Source organism: Ceratotherium simum, chromosome 21 (genome assembly GCF_057802395.1).
Source record: "Ceratotherium simum simum isolate JZ-2026a chromosome 21, ASM5780239v1, whole genome shotgun sequence".
Taxonomy (NCBI): domain Eukaryota; kingdom Metazoa; phylum Chordata; class Mammalia; order Perissodactyla; family Rhinocerotidae; genus Ceratotherium; species Ceratotherium simum.
The window spans coordinates 24,082,123-24,097,735 of record NC_141920.1 but is presented as its reverse complement, the minus strand read 5'-3'; the positions used below and the strand labels follow the sequence as shown (position 1 = coordinate 24,097,735).

The window sequence follows — 15,613 nt, the reverse complement described above, 5'->3', positions numbered from 1 at the left end:
GTTCTTAAGCATAGCTCCTACCCTTTTTAGCCTTTCTCCCATCTAAGACATTTTCTCTCTTCAGTTTACTTCCCTCTTTGTTTTTTTTTTTTTTTTTTTGTGAGATCAGCCCTGAGCTAACATCCATGCTAATCCTCCTCTTTTTGCTGAGGAAGACCTGAGCTAACAGCTATTGCCAATCCTCCTCCTTTTCTTCCCCAAAGCCCCAGTAGATAGTTGTATGTCATAGTTGCACATCCTTCTAGTTGCTGTATGTGGGACGCGGCCTCAGCATGGCCAGAGAAGCGGTGAGTCGGTGCGCGCCCGGGATCCAAACCTGGGCTGCCAGTGGCGGAGCACGCGCACTTAACCGCTAAGCCACCGGATGGGCCCTCCTTCCCTCTTTGGAACCCCATTTTCCTTTAGGTGCTCTCCCTGTCTGGTCAGTGCACCCATTTCCTCTTCCTTCCTCTGGTGAATATGTATCTTTCTTTAGCACAGCACTTTCTCTGCTTCTGTGGCCTTTTTTTTTTGAACAAACTTCCTATAGTCACACCTCCTGAATTCTCCTCCCCTAAGGGGAGGATCCCCCCTGCCCCCACAAAAGGAGGCCTGCATGTTGTCTTTCATATGTTTACTTTATCTTTTATCTTTCGGCTTTCTGCTAACAGGAACTCTTCTCTCTTGGCTTGCCCTATTCCCAGGCATTTTTCGGGTTTCTCACTCCCTTTGGACACTGCTCTGCTTACTGAGTGGCTGTGGAGATTTTCCCCTTTCTTCGCCCAGAGCTGGAGGTGGCCTCAAGTCTAGGACTGCCTGACTCCCCCAGAGCTGGATTTAAACTGGGAAGGAATCCACTCGCATTTCTTTGGTTATTCATAGGACTATTAATCCTCCTGGTGGTTTGCTTCCTACAAGATTCTTGTTAGATGGATACTGTTTTCTCCTTTGCTTTTTTTCCCTGTATTGGGGAAAAAACCTCAAGAGATTCTTCTAATCTTGCTTCCAGCTCATAAGCTTCCTCCCTGCATTGGCTTTCTTCCTTCTTTTTATCAAGAAAAGAGGTCATTTGGAGAAATCTCTTGGTGACTCTTTTTGTTCTTGTCCCTGGGGTGCAAGTGGGGGATAAATACTTTTCTCTCCCCGTCATCCTCTCACATATGGGCCAAACCTTGCTCCCAACCCCCATCTTATTTTTTTTTTTAAACTTTATTTATTTATTCCCCCCCCCAAACTCCAGTAGATAGTTGTATGTCATAGTTGCACATCCTTCTAGTTGCTGTATGTGGGACTTGGCCTCAGCATGGCCGGAGAAGCGGTGCGTCGGTGCGCGCCTGGGGTCTGAACCCGGGCCGCCAGCAGTGGAGCGCGCGCACTTAACCGCTAAGCCATGGGGCCGGCCTCCAACCCCCATCTTAAAATCTACAACTACCTCAGACCTCTTGTCTCTTAATAGCCTCTCAGTAGGTTCTTTCTTTTGTATTCCCCTCCCCTTTCCAGATCTTACTCAGGGCTTCTCAGCCTGAACCCCTAACCAGATTAATTTCTCCACAGCTAGAATCCCAAGTGCTTATGGGATAATGACAACTCTGAACTTTCTCCCTTTTGGGAAGTACTTGAGTGTGCAGCTGTATGAGGCCTCATTGGGGAAGAGAGTATGGCCTTGAGAAGCTACACGGGCAGGACAAGGCAGGAAAATACTGCATTTTCAGGACCATGTCCTTCTGAATCTCATTTGGAGATTGGATGTTTGCCAAGCACCTGCTTCTTAGAGATACAGGGGATTTAATGATACTCGAAGGAACCTGTGGGAATTAATGGGGCTTGTGGAGAAGTGCTCTGAACTCAGTGTTGGAAGTTGAATAAAATTAACCATTATTGTAGTATTTTCAAACAACTAAGCTATTTTATATTTCATGTACATGAAAGCCCTAGAGCTAAGTTGTGTTTTTCAGGAAGTGAAATAGATCCCACATGTAGATCATATGGTCATTAGTAAGTACCAAATTCATTAAAAAACATTGGAGGTCTGTATGAGCAGTACCTAATAAAATATGGTATACAGAAGGTGAAGAGGTACTTTGTCTCTTTATTTGCCTGTTTGGTATTTTATCTTGTACTGTTATATATGATGCACACTTAAAGTGTTCTACACCAGTGCATCTCAAACTTGAATGTATATCTAAGTCACTGTGGGTGGTCTTGCTAAAATGCTGATTCTGATCCAGTAGGTTTAGGGGAGGCCTGAATATTTGCATTTCTAATTCCCAGGTGATGCTAATGTTATTGAACTACACTTTGAGTAGTGAGGTTCTATACACAAAGCCAAAGATTTCTCTGTGAAAATAGAAAGGTGGTGGTTAGCCTTATGCTGGGGTGTCATTTCTCTTTATCCAGATGCACATCTCTTAGAGTTTGTATAAGGTCATGGTCCACTTTTGAGGACTATTATTTATACTCAATTACAGTTACTCTAGCATTTAGCTTTTAAAACCATGGCTAAAACTTCTCCAAGAGTTTGATTTCTGTGTATTTTGTCAAATTTAAATGCTTAAATATTTCTTGGTTAAAGGTGAACATAATTATTGATGTAGAATCCCTCTAGTAAATAGTGCATAGCCCATATAGTAATCAGTCAATCTGTCTCTCTGGTTCCTCACCTGTCATTCTACCATAGGTACGGAGTCTGAGATACCCAAAGTCAGCAGGGTCACAGGTATTGGAATTTCCAAGGAGTCCTTCTTGGTTTTTTAGGTTCTAGAAATGGACCTGGGAAAGGCAGATGCCTGGACCTTGAATGGAAACTGCAGGCTTATTTCTGTATGGGAGCTTCCCAAAGGCTAGTGCTGGTGGGAAGATGACATTCTTTGATGGGGATCATGGCTTATGATGCTCTCTCTCTTTTTGTACCTACATCTCTGATCTATTTCTGAGTCTTAGTGGGTTTTTCCTTTCTAAATGTCTTAGGTCATCTGTACCTATTTCCTTGGCTGTCACCTGTTATGGCCTTTTTCCAGCATGATCCTATTCTGGGCCCTAATCGGGACAAAACTGAATGATTAGACTATTTCGTCCCAGTTGTGCCCCCCCCCCCCCCCCCCCCCGCCACCGCAGCCCCATCCCATCCCTCACATGAATGTCAGAATCTCTTCAGTAACGGATTTAATCTGGATTTGGCTCTAGTCCCAGCCCTTCCACTCACTGTGAGACCTCAGGCAAGTCACTTAATGTTACTGGGCCTCATTCTCCCCATTTGTAAAATGAGGGGCTGGGGCCGGCCCTGTGGCTTGGTGGTTAAGTGCACGTGCTGCGATGCTGGTGGCCCGGGTTCGGATCCCGGGTGCGCATCGAGGCACCACTTCTCCGTTCATCCTGAGGCCGAGTCCCGCATACAGCAACTAGAAGGATGTGCAGCTACGACATACAACTATCCACTGGGGCTTTGGGGGGAAAAAAAATAAAATAAATAAAATCTTTAAAATGAGGGGCTGATTATCTCCAAGGTCTCCCCTGCTCTGAGTCTTGGTCAGTACCTTGCTTAGAAACCCAGTGTCTGTGGTAGTTTGTTGTAGCAGATCTGATTTCTTTCATGTGCTATGTTGGGCGGGCTGCCAGTCATTCCCTTGTCCGAGTCACTTCTGCTACTGCTTCTTTTCTAGCCGAGGCAGCCAGTTTGTCCTCACACCCAACTTCAGCATTCTTCTGCCTCCATGTCCTCTGCCAGTTCTATGCTTTATTTCATTCAAAACTGCCTACACATCTCAAAGAAATCTTCCTTGAATTCTCCATTCAATGTCAGCTACTTGCCTGAATCACTAAGAGGGAGTCTATAGTTTACATATACCTATGTTTATTTGTAAGTTCTCCTATCTGATGTATATTTAAAAAATGTTTTCCCCTCCCCCCAACCACAGCTTTCTTTTTTGCCTTGAATTAGCAGGGTGGGTACAATGAAATTTAAAAGTGAAGCAGGTAGTTTACTTTGGGCTGGAGTTTGGGGAAGGTGAGATGTGATGCTTTTAGCCCTCTTCTCCCAAGGTCTCCCGTATCTGTGGGGAGTCAGCTATCTGGTACTTGTTCCTGGATTTTAAAGGTGCTTAAACTCCCTATCTGAAATTTGAAAAGGTATCCTAAGTCAAACACCATTTTAAAATTACTTCCAAGTGCTCTTCCTCCTGGGAACATGCTCATTCACAAAACCCCAGACAAGAAATTGCTAAGGACAGTAATAAATCTAGATTTCAAATAACTTCATCAATGAGTAAAACTAACATTTCTTTGAGAACACCTGATTATTCTCAAAAACAGTTGCCAAGTTGCCTGGAAATCAGGGCTCAAAGATGTATATAACCTCCTAACCTCCCTTTTATATCTTTCTAGGAAATAATGGGGGGAAGTTTTCATTTTTCTTGATAAGCATTTTTTTTTTTTTTTAACGAGGAAGATCAGCCCTGAGCTAACATCCATGCCAATCCTCTTTGCTGAGGAAGAGGGGCCCTGGGCTAACATCCGTGCCTATCTTCCTCCACTTTATGTGGGACGCCGCCACAGCATGGCCTGACAAGCGGTGCCTCAGTGTGCGCCCGGGATCCAAACCTGGGCTGCCAGCAGCGGAGCGCACGCAGTTAACCACTACACCACAGGGCCGGCCCCCTTGATAAGCATTCTTTAAACCAAAATGTGTGCTTACTCAGAGCCTCCTTGGTTAGATTGTAAGCTTGGAGAAAGGGAGGATGCTGTCTCTATCTTATTTGTCTCTCTCAGCAACTGCCCCTTACAGGTTGTTGACTGACTGATCTTGGGGTAACCTGTTGAAAATTGAAACCTCGATTTGTAATGATGCTGTGACAGCTTTGCTAGATCTTGGGCTAGGTACCCAGCTGTCCTTTGCTTTCTTTGGCCAAATAATGGAAGTAATGAGATTGCAGAAATCCTGTAAAATTTGAGAAGCCTGGTATGCGTCACCAAGCATATGTAGAGCTGTTGTATGAAAGGGAGGTGGTGCCTGAATCAGTGGACTTTGGGGAAAGAAGGAGAGGAGGGGCCAGGGGAAGGATTTAAAACCATGATTTTGGGCTGGCCCCGTGGCTTAGCAGTTAAGTGCGTGTGCTCTGCTGCTGGTGGCCCGGGTTCGGATCACGGGCGCGCACCTACGCACTGCTTCTCCCGCCATGCTGAGGCTGCGTCCCACATACAGCAACTAGAAGGATGTGCAGCTATGACATACAACTATGTACTGGGGTTTTGGGGGAAAAATAAATAAATAAAAATTAAAAAACAAACAAACCATGATTTTATTCAATGAGACCTTATCCCATGTCAAGAACACAATCCTAAAATTTGTAAAGGCTGTTTCCCAGGCATCTTAGATGCATATTTGGGCTCTCTTTGTCCTAGTAGAGACCTGATTTTCAAGAGTTTTCTTTCTCACATGGAAAAGATCCATGGCTAGGTGGATTGACATGCCTTCCTTGCTTCTGCAGGTGCACAGGTGTTGGAATTTCTAGGTTGTGGAAACCTGGTCTGGAAATGTGGGCATTTTACAGTAAAAATAACTATAGCTAGCATTTTTTTTTTTTTTTTTAAAGATTTTATTTATTCAGTTTTTTCCCCCCAAAGCCCCAGTAGATAGTTGTATGTCATAGATTCACATCCTTCTAGTTGCTGTACGTGGGACTCGGCCTCGCGTTGGACGGAGAAGCGGTGCCTCGGGGCGCTCCCGGGATCCGAACCCGGGTCGCCAGCATCAGAGTGCGCGCACTTAACCGCCAAGCCACAGAGCCGGCCCAGCTAGCATTTTTTTGAGCAGTGTATTGGATCTTATTGAATCTTTACAGTTTATCTGTTATCCTCATCTAATGGATGAGGAAATTGAGATTAAGTAACTTGTCCAAGATCATTTGGCTAATGAAGTCCAGGTTTCTTTGCCTGCAGTGCTCTCACATCCTCCTCTCTACAGCTGCCTTACTTTTCCCCCTGGAGGTGGCCTTGCCGCCTCACCCCAGATTCTGTTCCTGACCATGCAAACATCTCTTAATTGTAGAAGCCCAGCTCTTCCCGCTCAGGCTGCCTTGCTCCCTTTCTTGAGGCTCCTGGACATGACTGGTTTGGGCTGCTTGACTGGCCCTTGGTCCCATGGAGTGGTGAATGCTGTCCAGTGTGCTTTGGTGAGTAGGAAATCAGTCAGGTAGTCACCTGTATGAGAATTATGTATCTGCAATTCAGAAAGGCAAGATAGTTAAAGAGGCCACCTTTCATGTCCAGGCTGCAGGGTAAGTGGTGGTAAGGATGAGGATTTTGGAGGCAGAATGCCCAAATTTGAGTTCCAGCATCTGCCACTCTCTTGGGACTGTATGTAACTTGGGCATGTGGCTTAAACCTCTTGGGCCGCTAACTGTGGCACGGACACTGGAGGCAGATTTCCAGCATGGCACGTTACTTAACCTATCTGGACCTGTTTCCTCACTCAAGTATCGTCATAACTGCCTCATACTGATCATTGAAAGCATCAGTAAATGTTAGCTTTCCCTCCATTTCCTAATCTGTAAAATGGGAATAAGAAAACCTAATTTATAAGGTTATCGAAACTTGGTGAACTGTGATGAATTGAGTAGATGTTGCTATTACTTTGTTTTATTCCTCTAACAAAATGTTTGTAAAATCCCCTCATGAACCTTATTTGTTAGTTTGTATTTCATCTGTAACTGCATCAGTAGTATCTGTGAGAAAAAGACACTTAAATTTCTTTTCTCATTTTCACAGATAATTTAACAGTAATCCCTTAATATTATTAGTGTTCGGATATCCCAAAGCCCTTACTTACTTACTTACTTATTTATTTATTTATTGGTGAGGAAGAGTGGCCCTGAGCTAACATCTGTTGCCAATCTTCCTCTTTTTGCTTGAGAAAGATTGGCCCTGAGCTAACAGCTGTTGCCAGTCTTCCTCTTTTTGCTTGAGAAAGATTGTCCCTGAGCTAACATCTGTGCCAGTCTTCCTCTATTTTGTGTATGGGATGCCGCCACAGCATGGCTTGATGAGTGGTGCGTAGGTCTGCACCTGGGATCCGAACCCATGAACTCTGGGCCACTGAAGCGGAGTGTGCAAACTTAACCACTGTGTCACAGGGCCGGCCCTCCAAAGGCCTTATTTTTAAAAGCAGTGTAAGTATGGTAGTGGGTTTTAGAGGAGGTCTTGCTTCTCAAATCCCAGCTCTTCCTAGCTTGGTGACCATGGCAAGTTATTTGCTCTAAGCCTCCTTTTCCTCCTGTGTAAAATGGGATAATACTGCCAACTTGTCTGCATTGCTGGCAATGAGATATTTGTCAAAGGTTTAGCCTATGGTGAAGACTCAGTAAATGTTAGCCGTTTGTGGTATTAATAATAAAGGCCAGGAAGAAAGGTTAATATTTAAAGAATAAGGTAATTGATTAATTGTCTGTTAAAAGATTTATATATCTTTAAAACTCCAGTGTCTTTGGAGGCCCCATGGAGTAATGACTCTACCTCCAAATTGTTTTCCTTTATGATATAGTGATACCTCAATTAAGGAATCCTGTAAGAACAGCTTAGTCAGGTATATTTAAAAGATTCCCTTCCCCTAAAAGGATCCCACACAAACCCACTCCAGAGCTACCAACATTTATAGACTGGAGCCTCTCCTTGACTGAAAAACGAATACAGCTTTTCTTAGACTCCAGGGCTGAAATTGGGGTCTGTCTTCAGGTGCCTCATTCCCTGTGGTTTGCCGTCCTTCCTCTGCCCCTAAGGAGTATAACAGTTCCTACATTTACCTGTGGATAGCACTTTTCAAAGAGCCTCCACATGATTGTCTCCTTGAATCCTTACATCCCTTGTGGGGGGTGATATTGGTCTCTTTCCTGTTTTTTTTTTTTTTTATAATTTTTATTTATTTATTTTTTTCCCCCAAAGCCCCAGTAGATAGTTGTATGTCATAGTTGCACATCCTTCTAGTTGCTGTATGTGGGATGCGGCCTCAGCATGGCCGGAGAAGCGGTGCGTAGGTGCGCGCCCGGGATCCGAACCCGGGCCGCCAGCAGCGGCGCGCACGCTCTTAACCGCTAAGCCACGGGGCCGGCCCTCTCTTTCCTGTTTTTATTCCCATTTTGCCAGTGAGGAAGCTGAGGTTATCTCATTTAACAAGCATCTGACAGTCATGTAAGGGCGCTGCTTATTAGATGATGAGGTGCCTATGAGGAGTTCAATGCCTTTGGAGAGATGGGCTCAGAAATAGGCAATTTCATTGTAGAGTGCTGAGTGCTGTGGTCCAGAGGGCAGGCCAGGCTGCCGTGGGAGAATATTGGAGTGGGCTGCTGGCCCAGCAAGCCTTTCGGGGAGGTCCTGATGGCTGAGCCCAGTCCTGAAGGACCAGACAGAGGAAGCACCTTGTTTGAGCAGAGGTCTGGAGGTTAGAATTGCAAGGAGTCTGGGTGTGTTGGCTGCAAGAGCAGTAATAACCTTGAGAGCTTATTGTGTGCCAGGCTCTCTGCTAGGTAATTTTTTTTTTATCTTCACAACACCTATATGAAGGTTTGAAGTAGATACTGGTACTATCCCCATTTTACAGAAGAGGAGCCTGAGGCTCAGAGAGGAAATGACTTGGGTAAGGTTTTCTGGAAAGTGGTGGAGCTGGCATCCAAACCCAGGCAGTCTCACTCCGGAGTTCTGGGCTCATAACTGCTGTGTGCCACTGCCCCTCTGCTAAGCTTGCCTGTTTCCTTGCTTTTTTTTTTTGTGAGGAGATCTGTGCTAACATCTGCCAATCCTCCTTTTTTTGCTGAGAAAGACTGGCCCTGGGCTAACATCCGTGCCCATCTTCCTCCACTTCATATGGGACGCTGCCACAGCATGGCTTGCCGAGTGGTGTGTCGGTGCGCGCCCGGGATCCGAACTGGCGAACCCCGGGCCGCCACAGCAGAGCGTGCGCGCTTAACTGCTTGTGCCACTGAGCGGACCCCCAGCTGCTTCCTTGCTTTTAAGCTTCCATCTTTAGAGATTCCCAGTTTGGTTTGGTCATAATGGTTAACCCACTGAAGGCCTTGGTGCTGCACTAAGTAGCTTGAACTCTGTTCTTTAGGGGAACTGTTTTTTTTTTTTTTACTTGAGATATAACTGACATATAGTCTGAACTGTTTTAAACAGAGGACTCTTATGATCATATTTGTGTTTTAGAAATATTACTGTAGTAGCATTGAGGAAGATTAGCAACAGTGTAGTGGTTGACTAGAGTCAGACTACCTGGGTTCATTTCCTTGTCCCAGTACTTGCTAGCTTTGTCGTTTGGGCAGCTTACTTTCTGAACCATAGTTTTCTCATCTATAAAATGGGAATAATAATAATCCTCATTACAAACCTATGAGATAGACACTAAATGAGATGATGTATATATAAAGCAGTTAGAATAGTGTGTGTCATAAAATAGGCACTCAGAAGATGTCAGTTTATAAGACAAGATTGATTTGTATGTGGGAATGGTGTGGCTGGAGGTTTTGAGCTCTCAGTTCTAATGTTCAAAGAGCTGTTGCAGTAATCGGATTAGAACTGATAGGGGTTTGAACTGGGCAACCACTCGGCAATGGGAAAGACCTAGAAGTTAGGTGTTACAAAATAGGGACTGCGAGTGGGAGGCAAGGGTGGTGCCCGTGTTTCTAGCTTGGCACATTGGCCAGTCTTCGGGCCTTAAACTGTGATGGGGAGAAAAGGAGAAAAAACTTGTGAGGGTAAGATGATTAGCTCAATGAGGTTGAGTAATGGGCCAAAGGTCATTCAGCAAATATATTGTGGAGCCAAGCCTGGGCACTAGGTCCTTCCCACTGCTTCTGGGAAGATCCACTGATTTAACCAACTCATCCTCAGTAATTTGGAATGAGTAAACTCAAGTTTGTTTCTGTCTGAATTTTAATCATGGAAGGAAAAGCTTGGCTCTTAGAGAAAGCATTTCAAGTATCTGAGAAGAGGGTAAGGGAATTTTTGTGGCTTATTTCTTTCCTCCCTTCCTCATTCCTCGTTCCCCCTAACCTTGCTTCCTTCCTTACCCCCTCAAGTAAAAGAGGCTAATTCAGCTCTTTTAGTATGACCTGGGAAAGGGCCTGAAGGAATGGAAATGGTCTTTGCTTTAGACCCAGTCTTTCTTCTGTGTCCTTGAGGAAACTTGAGGATGGTGGTGGAGGGGCCCTTGCCCCTACTTGAACCAACTTGTCACTTCACTAGGACTAAAGATGTGCTCTTTATGTTCTTTAGTATATTGGATACTATTTGATGTCCTCTTTACTAGTACTACTACTATTACACAACCATTTTATCACCAGTGCTGAATATTTAGTGATTACTGGGCTAAGCACTTGACATTCATTAGCTCATTTATTCCTCACAACAACCCCAGGAGGTAGGGCTTTTTAATCCCATTTTATAGATGGGCAAACAGAGAGAGACTCAGTGATTTTTTTCATCTTCACTCAGCCAACAATGAGTGGAGCCAGGATTGATCAGAATCTAAGTCTAAAACCTGTCTGTGCTCTCATCCCTAAGTACTCCTTGGCCTTCCTCCAAGACAGAACTTTGGCAGAGTCCCCTTGGAAGCTTCCTCCTGTGAGACCTAGGTGTCACTGGACCTGCTGATATTGTTTATGCTTTTCTGGGACAGCACCGTGGGCTGCGGGGACAGTCTCCACCTCTTAGGCTCAGAGCAATGGGGGAGAGGAGAGCTCATTCCCAACTGAGGCGCCTTGCCTCTAGGGCTTTCCCTCTGCTTAGAATTCTCTTCCTGTAGATCTTCACAGGGTTGTCTCCTTATCATTTATATCTCTGCTCAGACCTGAGCTCCTCAGAGTCCTTTCTAATAGCCTTTTCTGAAGTGGTCCTCCATCTGACTGGTTCACATTACTTTGCTGGGTTTTTCCCCACAGTACTTATCCTGACGGAAGTTATCTTCTTTGTGTGTGTGTTTATTTTGTTTATTGCCTGCCTTCCCCAGTAGAGAACAGGGCCTGGGGTGTCTTTTCCTCCTAGTATCTATCCCCAGCACCTGACACATAGCAGGCACTCAATAAATACTTATTGAATGAAGGAGGCATAAAGATTAAGCTGGTCTTTCACTTGAAGTGACCCTCAATTAAAAGGGAGTTGCATTAAGTTTAAAAGGCACCGTCAGCTTTTAATGGAGGTTGAATGTAAGCCTGGTAGTAAGCACTATTTGGTCATCCCAAAGCCTGTTCTGTAGTCTTCTGGTGATTGAATTCTTTCCTTGAGTATCCAGAGTTTATTTTCCCCTAAGCCTGTCTCAGAGCTGACTCATTGAAAGGTCTTGTTCCATACCCATCTATCACTTTAATTCTTTATTACTTTGAGCTTCAGTCTGTTCTCCCAGAGCACAGTGGGGTTGCTGAGGGCAGGACCTTCAGTTACTCTGGCTACAGTACTCTTTCACCTCTCCCAAAATAAAACCCAGGGTCCTTGTCAGTACAACATTAACTGTAAATGTATTATGAATTCAGAAAATTCTGCTGCCATTTTTTGAGTACCTACTTCGTGCTAGACAAATAGGGGCTTTGCACATCTTTTCTCATCTAATTTTTATAGCAACCAAGATAGGGGCCGTTAATCCTCATTTGATGAGTTAACCAGAACTCAGATGTAGCTCATAAACAAACATGTGGTAAGCGGTTAAGAATCTGGAGCCACAGGTCCTAGATTCAAATCCTGCCTTAGCCCCTTACTATATGCGTGTCCTAAATTTTTCTTTGTTCCTCTGTTTTCTCATCTTTATAATGAGTATAAATAATAACACGCACCTCTCTGGTTTTTGTAAGTATTACATGACTTACTATATGTAGAGTTAGCTATTATTATCGTTATAAATGTTTTTTATGTAGGTCTTGTTAGTCTGCATAAGAGTATTTTATATCTACTCTCCTTTAGTAAGGTTAGTTCACATCCTCATCATTTTAGTAGCTTAGTAGCATTGTTTATTTAATTTATTAGGCATCTGTTGAGTGTCAGTCATTCCTTTCCCTAATGAACTAGGCTATAGTCCTACTACATTAGGTTTTGTTTAAATTTATTTTATTTATTTTTTTCCCCCAAAGCCCCAGTAGATAGTTGTATGTCATAGCTGCACATCCTTCTAATTGCTGTATGTGGGACGCAGCCTCAGCATGGCCGGAGAAGCCGTGTGTTGGTGTGCGCCCGGGATCCGAACCTGGGCTGCCAGCAGCGGAGCGCACGCACTTAACCACTAAGCCACGGGGCTGGCCCATTAGGTTTTGTTTAAATACTCTCTTATACTTAAACATGTCAACTATATCTAGTTTCCTCAGAATCGTACATAACGAGCTATTGTTTTTTTCTTGTTTTCACAAGCGATTTATTTTTATCCTAGGCTGTATTCTTCAGATTGAAATTACCAAGTCCAAATGTATAAGCAGTTTTATGGCTTGTTGCTTGCTTCCAGATTGAGATATAAAAAGATGACCATGGTCAGGGCCTCAGGCAGTGGTTCAAGTGTTCCAGTTTCCCCACAGCTGGGCCAGTCTTAGGTTTTGTCCTTTCTGAACAATTAAATATTTCTGCTTCTTATATAATGGTGTGATAATTCTGACACAACATTTGAAAAGCATCCAATTGCTTAATCTTCCTGTATTCAAATTATGTTTGTATCTAAAGGCATGAATATAAACATAGCAACGACTTTGGTAGGGGAAAGAGGAAGGAACTTTGACAAGTGGTTTGTCTGCCTCTGGGATGATAAGAGGGATGTCTCCTGTCTTTGAGGACTTCGAAAGCTACTGGCCCCTCTGCACCTCAGTTTCCTCTCTGTACCATGGGAACATCACATTTAGTCCTAACTGCATTATTTGGCAGTTGTGAAGATCTGCTAAGATAGTATAAGAATGAAAGGACTTTTGTATATTTAAATAACATTTAAAAAAAAATATGAATAAATATAGGGGCTGGCCCGGTGGTGTGGTTAGGGGCGTGAGTTCTGCTTCGGCAGCCGGGGGTTCGCAGGTTCGGATCCTGGGCACGCACCGATGCACCACTTGTCAAGCCATGCTGTGATGGCATTCCATATAAAGTAGAGGAAGATGGGCACGGATGTTAGTCCAGGGCCAATCTTCTTCGGCAGAAAAGGGGAGGATTGACAACAGATGTTAGCTCAGGGCTGATCTTCCTCACGAAAAGAAAAAAAAAAAGAAGCGGCAATATAAGGAAGTAATCTGAAATTAAAATCTTTTTTTTTTTTGAAAGATTTTATTTATTTATATTTTTCCCCCCAAAGCCCCAGTAGGTTGTTGTACGTCATAGTTGCACATCCTTCTAGTTGCTGTATGTGGGACGTGGCCTCAGCATGGCCGGAGAAGCGGTGCGTCGGTGCGCACCCGGGATCCGAACCCAGGCCGCCAGCAGCGGAGCGCACGCACTTAACCGCTAAACCACGGGGCCAGCCCTGAAATTAAAATCTTAAAAACTAGGTAATCCCTGCTGACAATTAAAACCAAAAGTACATTCTTTTTTTAAAAAAATTTTTTGTTTATTGCAGTAACATTGGTTTGTAACATTGGTTTATAACATTGTATAAATTTCAGGTGTAAATCATTATACTTCTATTTCTGCATAGATTACATCATGTTCACCACCCAAATACTAATTCCAACCCATCACCACACACATGTGCCAAATTATCCCTTTCACCCTCCTCCCTACCCCCTTCCCCTCTGGTAACCACCAATCCAATCTCTGTCTCTATGTGTTTGTTTGTTGTTGTTATTATCTACTACTTAATGAGTGAGATCATACAGTATTTGACCTTCTCCCTCTGACTTATTTCACTTTGCATAATACCCTCAATGTCCATCCATGTCGCAAATGGCTGGATTTCATCGTTTCTTATGGCTGAGTAGTATTCAAAAATATGGAACGCTTCACAAATTTGCGTGTCATCCTTGCGCAGGGGCCATGCTAATCTTCTCTGTATTGTTCCAATTTTAGTATATGTGCTGCCGAAGCAAGCACAAAAAAAAAAAAAGTACATTCTTAAGGTTAGAAAATTATAACAATACTGAAAGGTGAAAATGAAAAGTTAAATTTTCATGCTCTATTCCTCTCATTAAAGGAACTACTTAAACAGTTTCTTAGTTCCTTCCAAGAAATTTTATGCATGTGCTATAATAGATCTGTTTATGTTTATGTCTGTTTGTTTGTTTATATTGAAAGAATAATACCATACACATGCCTCTATACCATGCCTTTATTTATTATTTTATTGAGGTCACATTGGTTACACCCTGCCTTTTTTACTTGACAGTATATCTTGCAGATGGCTCTATATCAGCATCTACAGATTGCTATTATTCCTTTGAATAGCTGTACAACATTCTATTGTATAGATGAACCATAGTTCATTTAATTAGCCCTCTTTTAATGGACATTTTAGCTGCAGAAATTGCAAAACTATATTGATCGTCCTTACAGGTAATTTGGCAGACTTTTGGGGATGTATCTGTAGAATAAGTTACTGGTAGTGGGACTGCTGGGTTGCAGGTATGTGCATTTTTGTAAATAGTGCCAAGTTGCCTCTAGAAAAGCTTTTCCAATTTATGCTTCTACCAATTGTATAAGCATGCTCTTTTTTCCTCATCCCTGCAAACATTGGGTATCCTACCTTTAAATTTTTTGCCTATCTGAGAAGTGAAAAAGTGTTGCTTGCATTTGCATTTCCTTTAATTTAGCGTGAGGTTATAATATCACATGCTTATTAGACCCTTGAATCATCATCTCCCCCTCCCCCGCAGTAATCTGCCTGTTCTTACACTTGGCCCGTTTTTAAGTGACTTGTGTGACTTTTTGTTCTCGGTTTGCATGCACTCTTTGTTAATAAAGGAAGTGAGCTCTTTGTTGTATGTGTTGCAGTTATTTTCTCCCAGTTTGTGAAAGTGCCCTTTAAGCTGCATTAGACAGCGTGCATTTAAAGCTTTCGTTATCATTGCTTATGGGGGCATTGTCTGCAAATACTGTGTTTAAGGAAATAAACTAGGCTTTCTGTCTCCTGTGTAGCAGTGGGCTCCATTGTAGGGAAATTTGAATGTAAAGGAGTAATTTGAAGTCCTGCCAAGGTCTTTAAAATAGAATCCTATATAAATACAGATTGCATCAGATTTTATTCTCTTAGTTTTCCTCGGTGTCCTTATTGAACGTATTCCCTCTTCCTCTTGTTCTGGAAGCTGGAGATTTTGGGAAGAAAAAGCTCAGGCCTTGAGGAATGGATAAGTTAAAAGCTACAGAATCTTGCATCTTTAGAAAAATTTGTGTTTAAAACTAAATGTGAGAAGTAAAAATGTATTTCTTACGTAATCTTTTTTTTTGTTTTTGATTCCTGCTTCTGTCTTGAACTCTTTTTTTTTTTTTTTTAATTTTATTTATTTATTTTTTCCCCCACAGCCCCAGTAGATAGTTGTACGTCATAGCTGCACATCCTTCTAGTTGCTGTATGTGGGACGCGGCCTCAGCACCGCCAGAGAAGCGGTGCGTCGGTGCGCACCCGGGATCTGAACCCGGGCCGCCAGCAGCGGAGCGCATGCACTTAACCACTAAGCCACAGGGCCGGCCCTGAACTCTT

General features: G+C 43.3%; 1 protein-coding gene and 1 non-coding gene across 4 annotated transcripts in view; one reads left to right on the top strand and one right to left on the bottom strand.

Moving 5' to 3' along the window:
• PHF20 (PHD finger protein 20) overlaps positions 1-15,613 on the top strand; it is a 151,034-nt gene that overhangs the window by 1,606 nt on the left and 133,815 nt on the right. The window lies entirely within an intron of this gene.
• On the bottom strand, positions 13,904-14,010 carry LOC147914232 (U6 spliceosomal RNA). The gene has a single exon (XR_015555706.1). It is a non-coding gene; the product is annotated as a U6 spliceosomal RNA (small nuclear RNA).